The following is a 25,233-nucleotide window of genomic DNA, read 5'->3' as shown; positions in this document are numbered from 1 at the left end:
ATCATTACAGGATGTTGACTGTACCTCATAATGTCTCCTTGCCTGCCTGCTTGTCATGATTATGCTTCTTTCAGAAATCCCAAGCTACAATAAAAAATAATTTACAACAAATCATATCTATTATTATGTCATAATTTACATTATTTTCTCAGTCAATCTATCTGACCTTAAGCACAGTATATAAAGGATTTGGTGGCATGTTGTATACATTATTAAAAAGGCTTACTTTCCCAGATGTGTTGGGACAGTGCCTAAGTTCTTTTTATTGTATCCTGAGATTACTGAGAGAAGGGTGATTATGACAGGATGTTGACTGTACTTCCTATGCCTGCCTGCCTGCCTGTCTGTCATGATTACCTACCGATAATCAATCCCAGGTTAAAGAAATAGAAAAAAGTTACAACCAAACACAGCACTATTTTGTCATTATGGACATTATTTGCTCAGTCAATCTATCAGCTCTTAAGCACAATGTATAAAGTATTTGGGGGCATGCTGTATACATTTACAAAAATGCTTGCCTACTGATTTTGCTCAGAAGGTAGAGGCAGCTGGAGGTACCTTTTAACTTACGTTTTAGCTTAGAAAGTCAACTCCATTTCAGCTGTCCTTTCCTCCTAATCCCTTCTGCAGGATCCCCTAGCACTTGCCACAGGACCTGGCTGGCTGGCTTGCGCTGAGGCCACTGATGGGTGTGCTGGCCACAGGTAGTGTGAACTTCCAACATGACCTGCTCCCCCAGCTTTTATGTGCACACACCTCTGATTTTCCACACCACGGTGAGAGAAAGTTTCTGAGTTCTGCACCCCTTCCTGGAATTGCTGTGCTCTTAGGCATTACTTTGGGACCTTCACACTGCAGCAGGGTCTGGGAAGAATGGTGACTATCCTGTCAGCCACTCTCTTACAGCCCTGCCTAGTACTCCAGTTGGAGGCTGTGGCCTCCACTTGCGGCTGCCCAGAGGGAAGGACATTCTCCTGTGACTCACAACTCTCTAGCCCGCTCAACCAGTCAAAGGAAAACTGGTCCAAGATTCTGCTAGAACTGTGAAAGCACAAGGGAATGGCAGGCAGACAAGCAATTCAGACTTTCTTCACATGTGTTTGGGTGCCATCATCCTCCCAGTGAAATTCTGAGGACAAGCTGAAACTACTAAGTTGTGTGGGTAAGCTGGGTCTCCTTCATGGAGGGAGAGGGCTAGGGCGATGTTCTTTAGGAGTTGCATATGGTGGTACCAACCAAGGCATTGTTCTCCCCATGGCCGCAATTCTGTTTTAAGTTCTCTCTGATGACCAGGTACATGCCCGTGGCTTCATTGAATGCTCTGTGCTGTATTGCCTGTTGAGTCTCAGCTGCATTCTACCCCATGTCACACATGACTGCCACAATAATGGGGTCCAGCTTGCTGGGTACTGGCTAATCAGGACCCATGCCACATACCACATCAGCCAAGGGTGCTCCAGTATTTGTTCAACATTGGGCCTTTGACTGCAGTCCACAGTTAAAAGTGGGAAAGTAGGTCATGTCCCTTTGCATTTAGGTATAGTGGAGGGCTATTCTTGGCCTCTACAACTAGGAACTGTATGTCAGCAAACTTTCTCCCCTCAAAGGGGAAATTTTGCTGTCATCACATATTAAATGATGCCCAAGTTCCAAATGTCCATTTTGTAGGCATCATACAGTTTGTGTAGGAACATTTCTGAGTGTCAGAATATCAAGACTCCACAAGCTCCCTTTATCAACTAGCCTGTGGTCGTCATGACACTCAGCCTAAAATCACTGACCTTGGCATTGTGTTTGGCTTCCAACAGGATGTGGTTGGGCTGGAGGTCTCAGAGTGTAATTCCATTCTCGTGAAGAGAGTGCACAGCACTCACAATCTGTTTGAAGAGCCTCCTGGTTTTATGCTTGAATATGTGGCTGCAGGAGGATTTGCACATCAACCCCTTGAGGTGTCCCCACATGGCCAACTCCAGGATAAGATATAGTCTTTACCCACCATGACCTCGAAAAACCAGATGATGTGTGGGTGACGTATGCTCCGGACAATGTTTACCTCATTTTCTATGCCATGGCTCTCCAGGTCTCTCTTCAGGAGAACTTTCATGGCCAGCCTTGTGTCTGTGAGGCAGTGATGGGCCACTTTCAGATATCCAAAGCTACCATGGCCGATGGTCTCCTTCAGTTGATACTGTCCAATGATGGTGATCTCCTCCTCCCCTTCTGAGGAAGAATTAAAGGAAACATTGTTGTATATTGACTTCTTTCCCCTGGCATGGCAAATAGTCAATCTTATAATTATCTCGAATGTTCTAAATGAAGATGACACAAGAAATTTTAACCAAAATGAGCTAAACTATAAAACAAACAAGTAAATATAAGCACCAGAATAATGAAAAGAAATACGCAAACAAAAACCACAGCAACACAGCTCCCTCCCAAACCCCTTCACAAATAAAGTCTTAGAGTCTTTCGAAGTTAGTCCAGCAGGTCACCAAGAAAAGCTCCCAGTGCTGTAACTGTCAAAAGTGGAGAGAAGCTTCTTGTATACCCTACTAGGGATGCCTCACAATGCCTGATGATATCAGTGAGCAAATTGACCAATCACAAGTGGGACCAGTGACATCAGTGAGGAATGGACCAATAGGGCCCAGCACGCACCCACTGACATGTATGCTCTTGAGCCTGGAGGACTGTTGCAGAAGTCCCTCCCCACATTGTTGTGATTGCCACGCCCCACTGCATAAGAAAGAGGAAATTAGGCCCTACTCTGTGGGGACCAGAACCTCCACCCCTGTACTGCCGGAGGCGAGGTGAAGAGGAGGAGGAGAGAAGAGGGGAGTGAAGTGGAGCAGAGAGGAATGAGACCAGCCAGATAGCAGGGCTGAGAGGAGAACTGAGCAGGCCTGAGAAGAGGGAGCAGTGAGCCATGCCAGGCCTGCCATAGGAATGGAGAGAGCCAAACCAGGCCAGCCAGAGGAGGGGGGCGAACCCAAACTGGAGCCTTAGGCCTGAGGAAGAGTCTTAGGCCTGAGATCTGAGGGAGAGTCCCAAGCCTTAGGCCTGAGCAGAAATCTTAAGCCTGAGGCCTGAGGGAGGAGTCCAGAGCCTGATGATGGCAGAGAATCCTAAAGCCTGTGTGGGAGGCTTGAGGCTTAAAGTTTGAAGAGAGGCAAGGCCTACAGGAAAGAAGCCTGCTCCTCGGCAAGTAGGGAGATTTGGACATATGGAGGCCTGAGGCTGAGGTGGTTAGAATTTAAGGTAGAGGTTCAGAGTTCAGGTTAAGACAGGTCTCTGTTCTGAGTTCTGGGTAACTAACTCAGGACAAGGTAATTGCAGGTGAGCATAAGGAAGTGGAGGTGGATCTGCTTCTGCGTTTTAGGTTGTAAATAAAATACCTTTGCAAATAAAGCTCCTTCCCATCTTAGGTGTGCCTCCGTGGATTATTCTCGCTCTCGAAATACAATAATTTTTTTTCAAATATTCTGTTTCTACCTGAGAAGGGAGAGCAGACATCCAAGATTATTTCATAGTTTTGTCCACATCTGCCATTCTCATTTGAGTTTTCTGTTTGTACCATTTTCTATGCTTCTTTGACTTGCTTCTGTTTTTGATTAGCTTAATCATTTTTTCTCTCTTTTACATTTAATTTTATTGTCAATGTGACATATAGAGGGGTTACTTACATACATAAGGTAGTAAATACATTTCTTGTCACACTTTTTATCACCTCTTTCATTCTCCCATCTCCCCCCTTTAAAATTCCCCCTTGCCAGAGAGTACAGTTAATTAATGACATATTTTCTTGTGAGTATCACTGTTGCATTGGTTTGCCCTTTCTCTTTTGTCTCAACACTTTGAGATAAATGTATATACAATAACCAGGGCACCAAAATCAAATAAAGGGACAACACATACCTGAAGTTTATTCTACTTGAGAGGTCTTTTTTGTTCTTGCTGTTGAACTCTGGGTCTGGATGCTGTCACTAAGCTGACCTTAAGCTCAAGGCTAGCTCGGTACCACTAGAGTCACAGCACCACTTCTGGATTTCTGGTGGTGTGAGCCACCGGTGCCTAATTTAAAAGTTCTTTTCAAGGAAAATAAATAATGGGTGGGGCAGTGGTGGCTCATATCTGCAATTCTAGCTACTCAGGAGGCTGAGATCTAAGAATCTCATTTAAAGCCAGCCTGGGCAGGAAAGTCCTTGAGATGTTTCTCAGCAATTAATTATCAGAAAACTGCAAGTGTCCCTGTCACCTCAAGTATGATAGGGCTACCCTTAAGCACAAATGCTGAGGGACAGTTTGCAGGCCCTGTGTTCCAGCCCTAGGTCTGACAACAACACAGTATTAAACATGGGATGGGCATAATAATGCCATAGTCACAAACACAGAAGGCAGAAGAGGCTGAGGCAGGAGGTTTGTGGGGTGAGGGGGATTGGCCTGTGTAATTATTTTCAGTCCAACTTACCATAGGAAAACTTAATTCCAAAAACTATACCAGAAAGTTCACTGACAAAACAATCTCAGAGAGCCGTAATTCCACAACCGTATTTCATTTTGTCAATTATATTGACCTACTACTTTATTCTTCCTCCTTTAAAAAGTCTCCATAAATAGTTGGTGTCATTTACCATTGTTGGTTTATCCATGAGGGTTACTTACACATCCAAACTTATACTTTCCCTTGTAACACTGGTTTTTCTAATTCTCTCCCTCCCTACTTTCCTCTATTTACCCCTCTGTCTTCTTTACCATATCCTGCTATTCTCTTCGTTTTCTTTGTTACATTTTTCCTCCCTTTGTCTCTTTCTTTATTCTTTTTTATATAGAAGAGGATAATGTTGCCAAGCTGAATTGGATTTATGATCTTTCTGCCTCTGTGTTCTGAATGGCAGGGCTACAGGAATATATGGCCATGACTGGTGTGGCCATTATCTTTTATCATAGATTGCTCTCTCTCTTCCCTAGACTCTTCACACACATTACACTATTTCACGTCCTAGATGTCTCTTAGACTATTTTCTCAATTTCCTTTCTTTTCTGTCCCATTCAGGAGCCCATATCCCCAGGGAATTGCCAGCCAGTGCCAGGCATACCCAACACTGTCCAAGACCAAGTATCTTGGGCACAGACCCATTCAGGCACAGCATATGAAAGAGAATAGGTGAGGTATAGATTTTTCCTTCAATTCAGGACTGCAAGTCATTAGCTGAGCAGGTCCCTTTATCAGAAAGTACTCCAAAAGGAAGTCCCAGGTCAAAACTGCATCAATTCTGACAATCACTTGCCTCAGTTTTCAGATGTGGACAGATCTAGTCTGTGCATCTAATGAATAGAAAGAGACAGAAATAATGAAGTATCACTTCTGATACTAAGTTATTAATGGCTATTACTCTCACTGTGACATCTCTCTATATCTTTATCTCTAATTCACCCTTTGTTCCTGGTGAAACAACTGCATGAGTGAGCAGACTATGGAAAAGGCCCCATGAGAAGGAGATGCAGCTTCCAGATGATGGCTGGCGGACATGAGCTGGGAAGGAGTCAAGCCTGGTAATGACCATGGCCCTAACAGAAAATTTCATTTTTCTCCTGAGCTCCTTACTCACATCCCCCCTGCAAGCTTCTCGTGGACTTCTAACCCCTAGAAACTGAGTGAGAGTAGATGCTTGGTGTTCAACAATATTTGCTACATAGGCAAGCCACTGAAATGGTGAGAAATATAAAACAGAGGTCATGTGAGTCACCCTCTCTACATCGATGACTCATGGACTACAGTTCAGTTATAGTCTATACATTATTAAATTCACTGTCTAGTTCCCAAATATGTGGGGCGCTGTTACTGCACTTACTTGCACCTCAGTTTACCCTGAGGTATATATGTATTTTATAAATTGTCAGTTTTGATGAGACAGCTTACGTTCAAGTATATTCATCTGAAAAAAGGCTTAAATAGTCCTTGGGTGCAATGACTGTAGCTATTACATTATATGAGAAACACTTGAATTTTTAAAAATCAACTGAACATCCTGAAGTTGTCAGAGAGGTTGATGAAATCCGCACAGTCAGGGCTAAGATGCTTTATGCTGAGTTCTGTAGTTCTCAAAGGAGAATCTGGACCCTGTAGCTCTTGACATTAAGGTGGGCAATTCTGCCATCCAGCAGACTTTGAATCAACTTCAATTCAAATCCTTTTGTAATTCATTGAATCCTACTTAAAATGACAAGGGAAGCCTGGAGGTGAGGGCTCTTGCCTGCAATCCCAGCTACTCAGGAATCTGAGATCTGAAGATTTTGGTTCATAGCTAACCCTACCTCCAATTAACTATGAGAATACTGGAAGTTGAGCTATGGCTCAAAGTGATAGAGTGCTAGCCCCGTGACAACAAAAGACAATGTTCATGATTAGATAATTGATTAAAACACACAACAAAGAAATACAATCCAGATCAGAGTGATAGTTCAATTGACATTCGAGTTGTCAAATATCACAGAGGAATGAGGAAAATCTTGTATGTTTAAACTCATAGGGTGTTTGAACTAAAAACAACATGAGATGAAACCTTCCACCTTCTTTTTCTCTTTGCAGCTCCCGGTTGTTAGCACTTGCCTTAAGGCTCTTTTGAACATGATGACTTGAACTCAGATCACCTGAATGACCTTCTCTCCTGGAGTCAAGAAGGATATTGCCTTTCATAACAGAAAAGATTAAAGGAACATAATTCCAACTTGTGCACACATCTTCCATTTAACCATTTGAGTCTAGAAGGAAGATGGGCAGTTACCCATCAATTGTCTTAGAAACCCACAATCTGTACCACTTTTTCCCAAACCTCCACCCATCAGTATTTTTCTTAGAGCCATCTATGTGCCTTCAGTGATTTGTTCAAAACACACATGGACTGGAAGAGTGCTTTGTGGAGTGCTACTGTAATTCCACTGACTTCTCTGACCAGTGGGAGACTTAGCCTCAGAACAGATATCCTGATGCCTTATTAGCAAACTAGTAGGCCTATGGGGAAACATCTCCATTAAACTCTCCTGTATTTGTTGGCCAAAGGAAGCCACTTTGTCATGAGACTCTCCCCCCCACCCTGTATAGAGCCTCCCTGGGGAGACTTGTTTGCCCAGCTGTTCCAGGGAAAGCTTTTCACAGTAAATAGGGAAGTTAATGGTCTAAGTTAATTAGTCTTGAGGAAACAGTAGCTAGGTGATAGAGTTTTGCCGTGACTGGTTTGATCCTTTGCAGTAGTGACAAGCTTTGTTGTAGGGACTTCCTTTGTAGTAGTGACATCCCCAAATTTGGTACTGGTATGGATATCTTTCTGTATTAATTTTACTCCAGAAGTTGTGAATTGATTTCTAACCCTATATAAACCCTGGCCCTCCTAAAATAAAGTGTGCATTGGTTCACTGGACTTTGCATCCCATGTGTCCTGACTTTCGGCTGCAGTTACCTGTGTGTGTGTGTGTGTGTGTGTGTGTGTGTGTGTGTGTGTGTGTGTATGTTTAAGAAATAAAATAAAATATGAAAAACATCGCATGTAAAAACATATGAAAGCACAAAATATAAAATGTATTCTGTACGGAATCTATGAAAATACAATATATGAATGTATTGTGTCCTTAAAACATGGTGCAGGTTACAATGCAGTGCACATGGAGTCGATAAAACACGATGAACCCTATAACATACATGAAAGCCTGTGGAATGGAACATATGTGAGTATATATAAAATATAAATATATAGATATAAAACGTAAAATGTATAAATATAAAATATAAGTATATATAAAGATAAATTATAAATATACATATAAAATGTATAAATATAAAATATATGTATGTAAATATAAAATATAAATATATATAAAATACAAGTATATATAAATATAAATTATAAGTATACATAAATATAAAATATCAATAAATATAACTATAAAACATAAGTATATATAAATATATGTAAATATAAAGCACAAGGTATATAAGATGTTAAAATATAGATGTACTAATACATGTTATCAAATTTTATATTTGCATACAGGATATTTTTATATATTCTGCCTATATTTAGTGATGAGACGGGGATGGGACTCAGTTTCCCCAGCGGCGTTCCGGGGGGGAGGACTTAGCAATCAGCACCCTCCAGGCAGACAGACAAGCAGACAGGCAGGCCCCATAGATAGGCAGACAGACAGACACATAGACATAGACAGGAAGACAGACAGAGTTGTCGCACTAGGCCTGTCTACCCATCTGTCTGTCCGTCCGTCCCTCCACCTCTGTGTCTGTCTGCCTGACTGTCTGTCTTTGTGTCTGTATCTGTCTCCCTGCCTGTCTTTCTCTGTTGTCTGTGTCTCCTTGCCTGTCTTTCGGTCTGTCTCTGTGTCTTTCTGTCTGTGTGTTTATCTGTCTGTCTCTGTCTCCTTGTCTATCTGTCTGCCTGTCTACCTGTCCATCTGCACCCACTTGTCTGTCTTCCAGTGTATCTGTCTGTCTGTGTTCTGTGTACCTGTCAGTCCACCCTGTCTGTGAGTCTGTCTCTCTGGTCTCCTTGTCTGTCTGTCTCTGCGTCTGTTTTCCAATGTATTTGACTATCTGTGCATCTATCTCCCTGTCTGCCTGTCTGTCTCTGTGCCTGTCTTTTTCAACCTGTGAGTCTGTCTCCTTGTCTGTTTGTCTTCCTGTCTATGCCTGTGTCTATGTGTCTCTGTCTTTTTGTCTTCTAATGTATGTGTCTGTCTCCTCATCTATCTGTCTGTGTCCATCTGTCTCTGTGTGTCTGTGTGTCTCTGGGCCTCCTCTCTACACCTACCTGTCTGTGTGTCTGTCTTCTAATGTATGTGTCTGTCTGGCTGCCTGTCAGACTGTCTCCTTGTCTGTCTTCCTGTCTATGCCTGTGTCTGTCTGTCTGCATCTGTGTCTGTCTGTCTGTCTGTCTGTATCTGTGTTCCAATGTATGTGTCTGTCGGTCTGTCTCCTCACCTATCTATGTGTCTGTCTGTCTGTCCCTCAGCCTGTCTGTCTGTGTGTCTCTGGACCTCCTCTCTGCATCTGCCTGTCTGTGAGTCTCGTTCTCTGTGTCTGTCTGTCCACCTATGTCTGTCACTGTCTGTGTGCGTCTACCTGGGAGTCTGTCTTTCTGTGTCCTCATCTATCTGTCTTCTGGTCTATGCCTGTGTCTGTGTGTCTTTCTTCCAATGTATGTGTCTATCTTTTCTGTCTGCCTGTGAGTCTGTCTCCCTGTCTGTCTCTGTGTCTGTGTGTCTCTGTGTCTGTCTCTCTATCTCCTTGTCTGTCTCTGTCTTCCAATGTATGTGTCTGCCTGTCTGTCTTTCTGTGTCTGTGTCTTTCAGTATGTCTGTCTGTCTCTGTGTGTCTATCTGTCTCCTTGTGTGTCTCCCAATGTATGTGTGTCTGTGTGTCTCTGTGTCTGTCTTCATATGTGTGTGTGTGTCTGTCTTTCTCTGTGTCTGTCTACCTGTAAGTCTGTCTCCTTGTCTATCTATGTTTCCCTGTGTCTGTCTGTGTGCCTCAGGGCTTCCTCTCTGCACCTGCCTGTCTGTGAATCTCTCTGCCGGTGTGACTGTCTGTCCGCCTGTCTGTCTTCCACTGTGTGCATCTGTCTGTCTTTTTTCTGTTGGTCAGTGAGTCTGTCTCCCTGTCTGTCAGTCTGTCTATCTAGCTGCAAGTCTGCCTTTCTGTCTCCTTGTCTATGTGTCTGTCTACCTGTGAGTCAGTCTGTCTATGCCTATATGTGTGTGTCTATGTGTAATTCTCTGTGTCTGTCTCTTTACATGTCTGTCTCTGTTTGTGTGTCTGTCTTCCATTTTATGCAGATCTGTCTTTTCTGTCCATCTGTGAGTCTGTCTCCCTGTCTGTCTGTGTCTACCTGTGAGTTTGTCTTTCTGTCTCCTGTCTACCGATGTGTCTCTGCATCTGTCTGTGTATGTGTCTATTTGTCTGTCTGTCTACCTGTGAGTCTGTCTGTCTCCTTGTCTGTCTCTCTGTCGCCAGACATTTCATGACACGATGATCTCAGAACCTGGAGAAATAAATAGAAATAGAGGGGAAAAAAAGAAAATGAGGACCACATTCAGCTGAGTTCTGGTTGTTTTATTCTTCATGTTTTCCAAAGACTTCCAGAACTTTTCAACTCCTAGAAAATAAATGAAAAATTATGTCACAATATTAAAATCAATTACCAATAAATAAAAATATTATAAATGATAAACATTGTAGATGATGAATACTATAAATCTTAAGTAAATGATAAATGTTATAATAAATAAGTTATAAATAAATAAATACAAATATGTAAATAAAAATAAATACTATAAAGAGTAAACACTGTAAATGATACTGTAAATCATAAATAAATGATGAATAAGTATTATAATGTTATAAATAAAACAAATATAAATGAAATATGAATCAGTAAAACACTAATAATCAAAAATGATAAACATTATAAATTATAAACACTTTAAATGATTACTATAAATTACAAGTAAGAAATAAATGGCATAATAAATATTGTAAATGATGAGTATTATAAATGATAAATGCTGTAAATGTTAAATACTATAAATCATGAGTGATAAATGTCATAATACATAAGTTATAAATAAATAAACACGAATATAAACGGGATAGAAGTCAATAAAACTGTAATAAGCAAGGCCACGCCCCGAGGAACTCAGAGACAACAGGCCAGGCCCCAGCAGAGTGCAGGGACGCCAGGCCACGACCCCTGCGCGAGGCCACGCCCCCACAGAGTATATTGATACCAGGCCAGGACCCTGAGCAGCCAAGGGTCTCCAGGCCACACTGAGGAGGGGCGAGGGGACACCAGGCCATGCCCCTGAAAGAAATGCCATCCCCTCAATGAGCCAGGGAGGCCAGGCCATGTCCCCCAGGTGCACAGGATGACAGGCCATGCCCCTGGATGGCAGGCCACGCCCATGAATAACAGGCTACATACCCAAGGAGCACAGGGACGCCAGGCCACGCCCCCACTGACAGAATCATCACTTCTGCCGGCCCACCCATCCCAGTTCTGCCACTTCTGCCACCCATGCCACGCCCCCAATGGTTCCCCCTGCCAGTCCATGCCCCCAAGGCCTCCCGCTGCCAGTCCACACCAAGAAGGCCTCACATTCGCCAGGCAAAGATCCCAAGGCTTCACTGCAACTAGGCCATGCCTCCAAGCCCTCAAACAAGCCAGGCCACACGCCCAGCAACACAGCCTCCTCACTCCATCCTTGTTAGGCCACGCCACCAAGACCTCACCTCTCACCCATCCAAGCCCCCGACCAGGCCGTGACCCCTAGGCCTCAGGCAGGCATGCCCCCAATGGCAGTCCAGCTCCATAGCCACACCAACCGCAACGCCACACCATGCAGACCACGCACCCAGCATCTACATTCCCGTTAAGCCCTGCCCACCATATCACAATGATGTCCCGCGGGCCCTGCCACAAGCCTCAGGTCCCCTAGGCCCCACCCCCAGGTGTTAATGCCCACTGAACCCGGCCCACCATGTCATGATGCCCCTAGGACTCAGTCCAGAGCCTCATCTCCCCTTGGCCCCTCCCCCGAGGAGCTAATGCATACCTGGCCCTGCTCCCCTTCAGGACATCCCTTGGGGTCCGCTCCCCAGCATCACTTCCCCTAGGCCCTGCCCCTGAGTCACTAATGCCAGCCATGCCCCGCCAACCACATCACAATGATGTCCCAGTCGTCCCTGCCCCCATAACGATACATGGACCCTAGACCACTCCCCCAAGTGCCTCGTCCTGCCTAGGTCTGGCCCATCGAAGGCTTCACATTCTGCAGGCCCAGGCTCCCCCATGCACTCAGATGTGGAGCTTCCTGGCTTCTCAGCCCCACCACTTAAAGGTGCTGCACACTAGCCCAGGTGCCCACCTCCGATAGGGAAGGGGCATCGTCATGGCAGCAGCATCGTCCACTTCCTCTGTGGAACCCTATGCTGCCAGCCACCACAGCAGCCACAGCTCAGGCTGCTTCACTTTCTGGCTGTGTCACCACAGTGAACATTGCCCTGCTTGTGGCATCATCAGGCGGTGGCCACCCTGCTTCCCCTGACCTGCTGCACATGAGCTAGTGGGGCAGGGCAAGCCACACAGCCAAGGAGGCCTCACTGCGTGTGCCCAGCTGGAGCAGACTGAGTGTCACCACACATGCGCAGCAGGCTGGACTACCACGTGGGGAGCTTCTGGGTGCCAGTGGGCATGCGCAACAGCCTACACCGCATAGCAGGGAGCAACCAGGCGTTAGTGTACCAGAGCAGGCTGCACTGCCAAGCGGGGAGCCTCCGGATGCCACTGCAGGTAGGCAGCACGCTGGACCTCCCAAGAGGGAGCGAAGAGGCAAACTAAGTGTGCGCAGGAGGCTGACCTGCCAAGGAGAGAGGGACTGGGCGCCATTACAAGTACACAGCAGGTTGAACCGCTGGACGAGGGTGACCGGATGCTTCTGTGCATGCACAGCAGGCTAACCTGTCTAGCAGGGAGCCTCTAGGCAACAGTGGGCATGTACCATAGGCTGCACCGCTAGACAAGGGACAACGGGTTCCACTGCGATTGCACAGAATGTCAGGGCAGGGAGCAATCCAGCGCTACTGCGCATGTGCAGTAAGCTGGACCGCTAGGCCGGGCCCACGAAGGAACAGTGCCTGTGTGCAGTCGGCTGGACCACAGAGCTGGGAGGAGCCACAGCACATGTAAAATAGGGGGAGGGGGTATGGATTACCCACAATTCCAGGTGGTGACGTCATCGTCCTCTGTTCTGTGGTTCATCCTTTCTGTATAATTCACGATTATGATTTATAATCATTTATAATTATTAATAATTTATAATTTATGTATAATGTATAGTTATAATGTATGGTTATAATATTTATAATGTATTGTTATAATTATATATAATATATCATTATAATTATTCACAAGCTTTACATTTATTTTCTTTTTTAATCTAAGTTCTGTCCTTCAGGAAATATTGGAAAAATATGGTTGGGGAAAAAAATAAAATCCACGTGTCCATAAGAATCAATCACTATATATAAAGAAAATAAACAAATGATGCAATCTTCAGATGCTGGCCCTATAGCAACCTCAAAGCTGAAGGAGCAGGAAGCACAGACTGTAAGTCAGACTCTGCAGTGGCCTTGTGGAGCTGTGCTGCTTTCTCTGTGTCAGAGGCAGAATTCAGGCTTCTTAAACCCTAGTATTCTAACCTTACTCCCCAGTTTGGAATGAAAAAGCAGGGTCAACCAATAATAACTAACAGAAAATACAAACACGAAGCAAAAAGAACCAAGTGATTTCATCCTAGGTTTTTATTTTGGAATTTGTCCAACAGACAATCTTGTAGGTAAACAGAAGGAAGGATAAATCATCTGTTTAGACTTATCCCTTATAAAAAGGTCTATTTTAGACCTCTCAGGGGACCACAATAGCTCAACAGCTATGTATATATGGTTATGTATATATGATCATATAAGACAAGGATAAGCAAACTCTATTGTTGATGTCTTATTTAAAGTTCTAGGTGAATTTCTATTGGCGTATGTTTTTGGTATACTGGGTAGAGTATATATGCCTACCTGATCTAGGGAAGGGTAAGAAAAACCAGGGTGTAAGATGTCACAAGAAATATAACACTGCCCTATTATGTAACTGTACCCCTTTTGCACAACACCTTGTCAACAAAATTTAATTAATAAATAAATTTTTTAAAAAGAAAAAATGAAATAAAATGGCACAAAATGAAACAAAGTGAAATAAAATAAGATGAAATGAAATAAAATGAAATGAAATAATGTATATATTGAAAAATATATACAAATATAACATGAAATATTTAAAAATATAACATATAAAATATATAAAAACATTATATTTATAAATTGTAAAGTATAAAATATATAAATATATAAAATATAAAATACATAAAAATATGAAAAATGAAATAATCCATGTAAATATATTAACATAAAATTTAGTAAAATAGGACACATGCAATGCATACACTGTATGTAAAATATGTTACAAAATATATAAAATACAATACAATCTATGTCAAGTGTAATATGTATGATGGCACAATAGAGATAATATATTTTAAGCTATAATATATAAATACATAACACCTATAAAATTTACAAATATATAAAAATATAATATATTAAAATATATTACATATCTGTAAATATATCAGAGTATACTTTATATCATGTGTTAAATATATCAGACTATACTATATATCATGTATAAATATATAGAATAGCATGAAGTATATAATATATAAAGCTATCTGAAAATATATTTATAAAACATATATAAGACAACATAGGAGATATGTGAAACAATAAATTATTAAACTATATTAATATATTAAATCATAATACATTATACTATAATATATAAATATACATAAATATATAATACATATAATAAACTATAATATAAAACATACATAAATATATATAATACATATAGTAAGCTATAACATATTAAACTGTAATGTACAAATATAAGACATGTAAAATCACAAATATTACAAAGAGATAAGAATAGCATATATTAAAATACATTATAATACACATAAAATCACAAATATAAAATATATAAATTAGAATACATTAAAATATACTCTATCGATAAATAAATACATAAATATTATCTATGTATAAATATACCAGATTATACTATATATCATGTGTTAAACTATTATATATATATAATAGATGGGAAACCTAAGAAAATACAGTATATCTGGAATATATATTAAAATATAATAGAGCATCCATAAAATGTAAAATATATTACACTACCATGTATTAAAACATACTTAAATAATATATATAATACACATAAAATAAATGTGAAATATAGTACACATAAAATAAATGTGAAATGTAATATATATAAAACGTATCACGCCATCATATATTATAAAAAGTTTTAAGAAATGAAACAGATGAAAAATATCGTATGTAAAAACATATGAAAGCACAAATATAATATATATAGAAATATAATATATATAGAATCTATGCAAATACAATATATAAATGTATCGTGTCCAAGAAACCTGGAACGGGTTACAATGCAATGCACATGGAATCGATAAAACACGATGAACCATATAACATACATGAAAGCCTATGGAATGTAACATATGTGGGTTATATATAAATGTAAAACATAAAATGTATAAATATAAACTATAAGTATATGTAAAGATGAATAAAAACATATAAATATAAAATGTATAAATATGAAATATAAGTATACATAAATATAAAATATAAATATACCTTACAAGTATCTATAAAAATAAATATATAAATAAAAATGCATAAGTAGGAAATATAAGTATATATAAATATATGAAACATAAATATATAAATATATGTAAATATAAAACACAAGCTATATAAAATATGTTAAAATATAAGACGTACTAATATATTTTATTACATTTTATATTTCTATACATATTTTTATATATTCTGCCCATATTTAGTGAAGGGACAGTGACAGGACTCAGTTTCCGGGGGAGGAATTAACAATCAGCACCTTCCCAGGCAGACGGACAAGCAGATAGGCAGACCCCATAGATAGGCATACAGACAGACACATAGATATAGACAGGAAGATGGACAGACAGAGGCATCGCACCAGGCCTGTCTAACCATCCGTCTGTCCGTCTGTCTGTCCCTCCACCTGTGTATGTCTGCTTGCCTGTCTGTCCTGTGTCTGTCTCTATCTGTCTCTGTGTCTGTCTATCTACCTGAGTCTGTCTCCTTGTCCGTCTGTCTGTCTGTCTTTGTCTGTCTCTCTCTGTGTCTGTCTGTCTCTGCCTGTCTGTCTGTCTACCTGTCCATCTGCATCCACTTGTCTGTCTTCCAGTGTCTCTGTCTGTCTGTTGTCTGTGTACCTGTCTGTCTGCCCTGTCTGTGAGTCTGTCTGTCTGGTCTCTTTGTCTGCCTCTGTGTCTGTCTTCCAATGTATGTGTCTGTCTGCATCTGTCTCCCTGTCTGCCTGTCTGTCTCTGTGCCTGTCTTTGTCTACCTGTGAGTCTGTCTCCTTGTCTATCTTCCTGTCTATACCTTTGTCTCTGTCTCTGTGTCTCTCTATCTTCCACTGTATGTGTCTGTCAGTATGTCCTTATCTATCTGTCTTTGTGTTTGTCTGTGTGTGTCTGTCTGTTTCTGTGTCTGTCTGTATGTCTCTGGGCCTCCTCTCTACACCTACCTGTCTCTGTGTCTGTCCTCCAATATATGTGTCTGTCTGCCTGCCTGCATGCCTGTGAGTCTGTCTTTCTGTCTATGCCTGTGTCTGTCTGTCTTTATCTGTCTGTGGTCCAATGTATGTGTCTGCCTGTCTGTCTGTCTGCCTCCTTGCGTGTCTATGTGTCTGTGTGTCTGTCTGTCTGTCCCTCAGCCTGTTTGCCTCTGTGTCTCTGGGCCTCCTCTCTGCGCCTGCCTGTCTGTGAGTCTTGGTCTCTGTGTCTGTCTGTCCATCTATTTCTGTCTCTACCTGGGAGTCTGTCTTTCTGACGCCTTGTCTGTCTCTCTTCCAGTCTATGCCCGTGTCTATCTGTGTCTGTGTCTGTGTCTATGTGTCTGTCTCTGTCTCCTTGTCTGTCTGCTCTGTCTTCAAATGTATGTGTCTGCCTGTCTGTCTTTCAATATGTCTGTCTCTGCGTGTCTGTCTCCTTGTCTGTATCACAATGTATGTGTCTGTCTGTCTCTCTTTGTCTGCCTTTGTGTCTGTCTTCCAATATGTCTGTCTGTCTCTGGGCCTCCTCTCTGCGCCTGCCTGTGTGAGTCTTTCTGCCAGTGTGTCTGTCTGTCCCACTGTCTCGTCTGTGTAGCTGTGAGTCTGTCTGTCTACTTGTCTGTCTATGAGTCTACCTGTGAGTCAGTCTGTCTATGCCTATGTGTGTGTGTGTCTATGTGTCTGTGTCCGTGTCTGTCCATAAGTCTGTCTGCCTGTATGTCTCCATGTCTGTCTGTGTCTGTGTCTGTCTTCCAATGTATGTGTCTGCCTGTCTGTCTTTTCTGTCAGTCTGTGAGTCTGTCTCCCTGTCTGTCTGTCTGTCTAGCTGTGAGTCTTTCTGTCTCCTTGTCTACCTGTCTGTCTGTGTCTGTCTGTGTATATGTCTGTCTGTCTATGTGTCTGTCTACCTGTGAATCTGTCTGTCTCCTTGTCTACCTGTGTGTCTCCGTGTCTATCTTTCTCCTTGTCTGTCTGCCAGTCTGTCTCTGTGTTGGCCTTGCTGTCTGTACATCCATCTGTCACATCAGCCCTGGGATCCTATATAATGAGGTGATTCCGCACTGATGATGATGGTGATGATGCTGGTGATGGTGAGGATGATGGAGAATGTTCCAGAGGAGAAATGCCCTGGGCCAGGCACAGTTCCAGAAGATTCCAGGACCCCTGCTGTTTGGTGCTTAGGACTTGGTATCTGTTCTGGGAGCTTCCAGGGCTGGGGAGGAGAGCAGATAAAATGAAATAAAAATAAAATAAAGTAAATCAGGATGAAATAAAGGAAAATGAAATAAAAATAAGAGGAAATCAAGTAAAATAGAATAAATTAAAATAAAGTAAAAAAAGCATATCAAGATAAAATAAAACAAAGTAAAATGAGTCAAAATAAAATTAAACACATCAAGATGTAATGAGGGAAAATAAGGAGAAATGAAGTAAAAGAGAATAAGTTAAAGAAAAATAAAATAAGCAAAGTAAGATTAAAAGACCAAAATGAGGAAAAGTAAAGAAAAATAGAACAAAAAGCAAAATAAAAAATGAAAAATAAAACAAAAAGCAAACTAAAAATGAAACAAAATAAAGTCATAAAATAAAATTAAACATGAAAATAAAATAAGAGAGTGAAATAAATTAAAATTAAATATACCAAAAATAAAGGAAAATAAGACAAAAATAAAGTAAAATACAATTAAAAAAAATAAAGAGGAAAGCCATGTAGGGCAAAAGATGAGAGTTAAAAAGATTAAGAAAGGGCTGGGGATATAGCCTAGTGGCAAGAGTGCCTGCCTTGGATACACGAGGCCCTAGGTTCGATTCCCCAGCACCACATATACAGAAAACGGCCAGAAGCGGCGCTGTGGCTCAAGTGGCAGAGTGCTAGCCTTGAGCGGGAAGAAGCCAGGGACAGTGCTCAGGCCCTGAGTCCAAGGCCCAGGACTGGCCAAAAAAAAAAAAAAAAAAAAAAGATTAAGAAAAATGAAATCAAGAAAAGTAAAATAAGGAAGCGATAGAAAAATAAGAGGAAGGGGCTGGGGATATGTCCTTGTGGCAAGAGTGCCTGCCTCATATACATGAGGCCCTGGGTTCAATTCCCCAGCACCACATATACAGAAAAGGGCCAAAAGTGGCACTGTGGCTCAAGTGGCAGAGTGCTAGCCTTGAGCAAAAAGAAGCCAGGGACAGTGCTCAGGACTGGCCAAAAAATAAGAGGAAAATAAAATAAAACTAAAAAATTAAAAATTACGGGGAGGGGAAAGCGAGATTTTTTAAAAGTAAAAGTAAAATAAAAATAGAAACATGTTCTGAATAAAGGGAACTAAGGTATAAAGAGAAGGAAGCTAAAGAGTTAAAAATAAATAAAATTAAACGTGGTCACCAGACATTTCGTGACAGGATGATCTCAGAGCCTGGAGAAAGAAATAGAAATACAGGGGGAAAAAAAGGAAATGAGGACCACATTCAGCTGAATTCTGGTTGTTTAGTCTTCATGTTTTCCACAGACTTCCAGAACTTTTCAACTACTAGAAAAAAAAATTATGTCGCAATATTAAAATCAATTACCAATAAATAAAAATATTATAAATGATAAACACTATAGATGATGAATACTGTAAATCATAAGTAAATGATAAATAAGTGTTATAATAAATAATTTATAAATAAATAAATACAAATATGTAAACAAAAATAATTATCATAAACGGTAAACACTGTAAATAATGAGTGCTATAAATCATAAGTAAATGATAAGTATTATACTAAGTTATAAATAAATAAATACGAATATAAATGAAATATGAATCAGTAAAACTATAATAAGCAATAAATGACAAATATTATAAATGATAAACACTTTAAATAATTACTATAAATTATAAGTAAATAACAAACAAATGACATAATAAATAACAAATATTATAAATGATAAGTATTATAAATGGTAAATACTATAAATGATAAATACTATAAATCATAAGTAACTGATAAATGTTAAAATACATAAGTTATAAATAAATAAGAATATAAACAGGATAGAAGTCTATAAAACTCTAATGAGCAAGGCCAGGCCCCCGAGGAGCTCAGAGACAACAGGCCAGGCCCCCCCCCCAGTGGAGTGCAGGGACGCCAGACCAAGCCCCCTAATGCCAGGCCATGCCCCCTGACGTCAGGCCACGCCCTCACGGAGCATACAGATGCCAGGCCACGACCCTGAGCAGCCAAGGGAATCCAGGCCACTCTGATGAGGAGCAAGGGGACACCAGGATGCCCCTGAACAAAAGACCACTCCCTTAACGAGCCAGAGAGGCCAGGCCATGCCCCCCAGGTGCACAGGATGCCAGGCCACCCCCCTGGATGACAGACCACGCCCATTAATGACAGGCCACATCTCAAGGAGCACAGGGACGCCAGGCAACGCCCCCACCCAGAATCATCACTTCTGCCAGGCCACGCCCCCAGTGACACCACTTCTGCCAACCATGCCACGCCCCCAAGGCCTCCCCCTGCCAGTCCAAGCCCCCAAGCCCTCACATGAGGCAGGCCATGATCCCAAGGCTTCACCTCCAACTAGGCCACGCCTCCAAGCCCTCAAACCAGCCAGGTCAGGCAACCAGCAACACAGCTTCCTCACTCCAGACAGGTCTTGACCCCAAGAGCCTCCCCTAGGTAGGCCACGCCCCCAAGGCGTCACCTCTTACCAAGCCAAGCCCCCTATACCCCACTACCTACCAGGCCATGACCACCCATGCCCCAACGACAGTCCAGCTCCATGGCCACGCCCACTGTGACACCACACCAGGCACACTATGCCCCCAGCACCTCCATTATCTTAAGCCCTGCCTACCACGTCACAACGATGTTTCTGGGCCCCTCCACAAGCTTCAAGTCCCCTAGGCCCCACCCCCAGGTGCTGAGGCCCACTGGGCCCTGCCAGCCACCTCAGGATGCCCCTAGGACTCCACTTGGAGCCTCAATTCCCCCAGGCCCCGCCCTGGAGTCACTAATGCCCGCAGGACCCCGCCCACCACATCACAAGGATGTCCCACCCGGCCCCGCCCCCATGCCAATGCACGGACCCTAGACCACGCCCCCAAGCGCCTCACCGCCCCCTAGGCCATGCCCACAGAAGGCTTCCCATCCTCCTGGCCCTGCTCCCTCAAGCACTCAAATCCCGCGCTTCCTGGCTTCTAGGCCCCAGACCCGCAGCTTAAAAGCACTTCGTACTAGCCCAGGCGCCCACCGCCGGGTATCCACAGATAGGGAGGGGGCGTTGTCATGGAGGCGGCCACATCCACTTCATCTGTGGAAACCTGCTCTGCCACCTGCCACCGCCTCAGCTCCGACTGATTAACTTCCTGGCATCATCACAGTGAACAGAATGCCGCTTGTTGCGTCATCAGGCGGTGACCACCCCCTTCCACACCAGCCTGCTGCGCATGGGCCAGCGGGGCTGGGGAAGCCACACAGCCAAGGAGGCTTCACTGCGTGTGCACAGCAGGAGTGGACCAGGTGTCACTGCATATGTGCAGCAGGCTGGACCGCCACGTGGGAGCTTCCCGGCGCCAGTGTGCATGTGCAACAGCCTACACTGCGGAGCAGGGAGTTACCAGGTGTTAGTGCACCATGACAGGCTGCAGTGTGAAGCGGGGAGCCTCCAGGTGCCACTGCAGATAAGCAGCACGCTGGACCGCCCAGCGGGGAGGCGCCATGCAAACTGCAGGTGTGCAGCAGGTTGGACTGCTGAGCAGAGGGGGACCAGGAACCATTGCGCATGTGCAACAGTTTGAACCTCCGGGCGGAGGGGGACCAGATGTTTCTGGGCATGCACAGCAGGCTGGAATGCCTAGTGGGGACCCTCTGGGCTCCAGTGCGCATGCGAAACAGGGCAGGGGATTGATTACCCACAATTCTGGGTGGTGACATCATTGTCCTCCATCCTGTGGTTCATCCTTTCTACGTAATTTATAAGAGTAATTAATCGTAATTGTGATTTGTACTTATAATTATTAATAATTTATTTATAATTATATAATTTATATATAATGTTTGGTAATAATTATATATAATATATCATTATAATTATTCATATTCATTATAATTATTAATTATATATAATTTGAAATTACTGTAATTACAAGTTATGTATAATTTATAATGATTGTAATTATTTATAATTAATATATAATGTAAGATTATAATTATTTATAATTTATCTATAACATAATTATTTGTCATAATAATGATTATTGATAATTTATGATAAGTTATAATTTGCATATAATTTATAATGGGTATAATCATAATTACTCGTCAATATACATAATTTATGATGATCATTATTTTTGGTGTGTATATAATTTATGGTCATTTATCATTATGATGTGTATATATTGAACAATTACAATTATGTATAATTTTAATGTCATTTAGAATCATGATTATAATTATTAATAATTTACAAATTATACATAATTTATCATCATAATTATTTATAATTAACGTACAGTTTTATAGTAATTTATAATATATCCTTGTAATGAATTGTAGTTATAATTAAGAATGTATAATTATTTGTAATTTATATAAAATTTGTAATTATTTATTGTTATTCTAAGTATAATTTATTAGTAATGTATAATTATGTATCTGTTAACATGATTTATATTTATAATTATTTATAATTTAAAAAATTATTATTATTATAATTTATCTAATTTATGATTACAATTATTTATAATTTTTATGTAATTTAGAATTATAATTCTTTAAAATTATACTTATTTTCTTTATGATTATTTATTATTTCACATTATTTATTATTTATTATTGTCAATTACCTGATATTTCCTTTTCTTTTTCAATGTTTTAAATAAAGGATGAATCTAAACAGACTTATCCGCCCATATGGTTGGCTTTTATTTTTTTGGCATTACTATTGTCAATTACTAATAATTAGTAATTATTATAGTTATGTACGATTTCTATATAACTTATATTTGTTATAATTATTGTATTTATAAATTATATATAATTTATTATTGTTATAATTATGTATACTGTATATATGTTATCCATATTGTAATTTTCCTAAATAAATTATTAGTATAATTATTATGCTGTGTGATTGATGTGGCATCATTGTTCAGTATCTTTTATTTTTAATTATACATATCCTATGATGTACATCATCTATTATTCTTTATATGTATATATAGATTTATTCTGTCCCACGTTGCATGTGGTATATTATGTATTTATGTGCATCTTACTTTCATATATATTTATATGTGATATCTCTTATTTGTACATCATTTCATGTCTATTACATATATTACCATATGTAATAAATTCGTATGTCTTTTTATACCTATTACATATGTATTATCACACATAGTATATAAGAATTATAAATCATTGATAATTTATATAAAATTCATGATTATTACAATTATTTATAATTTGCATGTAATTTATAATTCTTTTTTACAATTTTAATGTAATTTAGATTACCCTATTATTGTTAGTGTATAATATTTCCCCTTTCTTTTTGTTTCCTCTTTTCTCCATGAGTTGGTCATCAAACCCTGATGGTGTCCATTTCCCACCATTTGCATTGATCTATTGAATGGATTCAGATATCGATACCCATGGACAGGAGGATTTTCTATCTCCCTCTTCATTGGAATTCATATTACAATTATTGATGAAAAGCGAGATGATTGGGATTATAATCACCACACAGTATGATGGATGGAAATTAACATTTATTTTCTTTTTTAATTTAAGTTTTGTCCCTCAGGAAATATTGGAAAAATATGGTTGGGTAAAAACGTAAAGTCCACGTGTCCATAAGAATCAATCACTATAAATAAATGAAATAAACAAATGATGCAATCTTCAGATCTGGCCCTATAGCAACCTCAAAGGTGAAGGAGCAGGAAGCACAGACTGTAAGTCAAACTCTCCAGTGGCCTTGTGGAGCTGTGCTTCTTTCTCTGTGTTAGAGGCAGAATTCAGGCTTCTTAAACCCTAGTATACCTACCCTACTCCAGAGTTTGGAAAGAAAAAGCAGAGTTAACCAATAATAACTAACAGGAAGTACAAACATGAAGCAAAAAGAACCAACTGATTTCATCCTAATATTTTATTTTGGAATTTCTCCAAAAGAGAATATTGAAAAGCTAACCAGGGATGGAGGTGCCGACATTTTTGCTGCCTGGACGCAGAGCGAGAGGGAGAGAGAGTGGTAGACGCAATCCGCTTCCATCCTTCCCGCAGACCCTGCCGGAGCCACTGCCGCTATGGATGATCGGGAAGATCTGGTGTACCAGGCGAAGCTGGCTGAGCAGGCTGAGCGATATGACGAAATGGTGGAATCAATGAAGAAAGTAGCAGGAATGGATGTGGAGCTGACAGTTGAAGAAAGAAATCTCCTATCTGTTGCGTATAAAAATGTGATTGGAGCTAGAGGAGCCTCCTGGAAAATAATTAGCAGCATCGAACAGAAAGAAGAAAACAAGGGAGGAGAAAACAAACTAAAAATGATTCAGGAATATTGGCAAATGGTTGAAACTGAACTAAAGTTAATCTGTTGTGACATTCTGGATGTACTGGACAAACACCTCATTCCAGCAGCTAACATTGGCGAGTCCAATGTTTTCTACTATAAAATGAAAGGGGACTACCACAGGTATCTGGCTGAATTTGCCACAGGAAATGACAGGAAGGAGGCTGCGGGAAACAGCCTAGTGGCTTATAAAGCTGCTAGTGATATTGCAATGACAGAACTTCCACCAACGCATCCAATTCGTTTAGGTCTTGCTCTCAACTTTTCAGTATTCTACCATGAAATTCTTAATTCTCCTGACAGGGCCTGCAGGTTGGCAAAAGCAGCTTTTGATGATGCAATTGCAGATCTGGATACTCTGAGTGAAGAAAGCTATAAGGACTCTCCACTTATCATGCAGTTGTTACGTGATAATCTGACACTATGGACTTCAGACATGCAGGGACGGTGAAGAGCAGAATAAGGAAGCGCTGCAGGATGTGGAAGATGAAAATCAGTGAGACAGAAAAGCCAACAAGAGAAACCATCTCTGACTACCCCAGTCTTACCCACCCCTTCCCTTGAAAAGTCCCCATTGTCACTGAGAACCACAAAATCTGACTTTCACATTTGGTCTCAGAATTTAGGTTCCTGCCCTGTTTTTTTGTTTTTGTTTTTGTTTTTGTTTTTTTTTTAACAGTTTTCAAAAGTTCTTAAAGGCAAGAGTGAATTTCTGTGGATTTTACTGGTCCCAGCTTTTAGGTTCTTTAAGACACTAACAGGACTGTGTAGAGGCTTTTTCAGCATTACTGTATTGTCTCCATGCCAGAAGTGGCAAGATCATTAGAAATGGAAATTACATTTGAAAGCCATTAGACTCCTAGGTGATGCATCTTAAAAAAGAGATTGAACACACTAAAGAGCATATGTGAATCATTTTTCCTTTTTCTAATTGTTTAAATCAAATTTTATACCCATGTTTAAATTTAATTGGGTGTTAACTTGAAGTGGTTAAAGATTGTTTGGGGTGGGGAGTTTGTTGCAATGGTTTTGCTGTACAAAGTGTTTCCAACTCTGCTGAAGTGTTGGCTGAAAAGTGAGTGCTGGTAACAGTTCACCAATCTGTGGCTGCTCATTCTTGCCTACTTTTTCTCATGGGTAGGCAGAATCAATAGAGTGAACTGCCCAAAATATTATACAAATTCAATTCAATCACCATCAATATCCCAGCTACATTCTTCACTAGAATAGAGAAATCAACCCATAAGTGCATATGAAACAGCAAAAGACCTAGAATAGCCAAAACATTTCTAGGCAAAAGAAGCAGTGCAGGAGGTATCACAATACCATATTTCAAGCTCTATTATAGAGCCA

At 40.7% G+C, this 25,233-nt stretch overlaps 1 pseudogene; it reads left to right on the top strand.

Annotated features, from left to right (window-relative positions):
- The first annotated feature begins 23,592 nt into the window (after window positions 1-23,592).
- Window positions 23,593-24,762, top strand: LOC125367296 (annotated as a pseudogene).
- Window positions 24,763-25,233: the final 471 nt, after the last annotated feature.

This window comes from Perognathus longimembris, chromosome 18 (assembly GCF_023159225.1).
Source record: "Perognathus longimembris pacificus isolate PPM17 chromosome 18, ASM2315922v1, whole genome shotgun sequence".
In the NCBI taxonomy this organism is placed as follows: Eukaryota; Metazoa; Chordata; class Mammalia; order Rodentia; family Heteromyidae; genus Perognathus; species Perognathus longimembris.
Note: the sequence above shows the minus strand (reverse complement) of the source record. Positions and strands in the feature narration are given on the sequence as shown.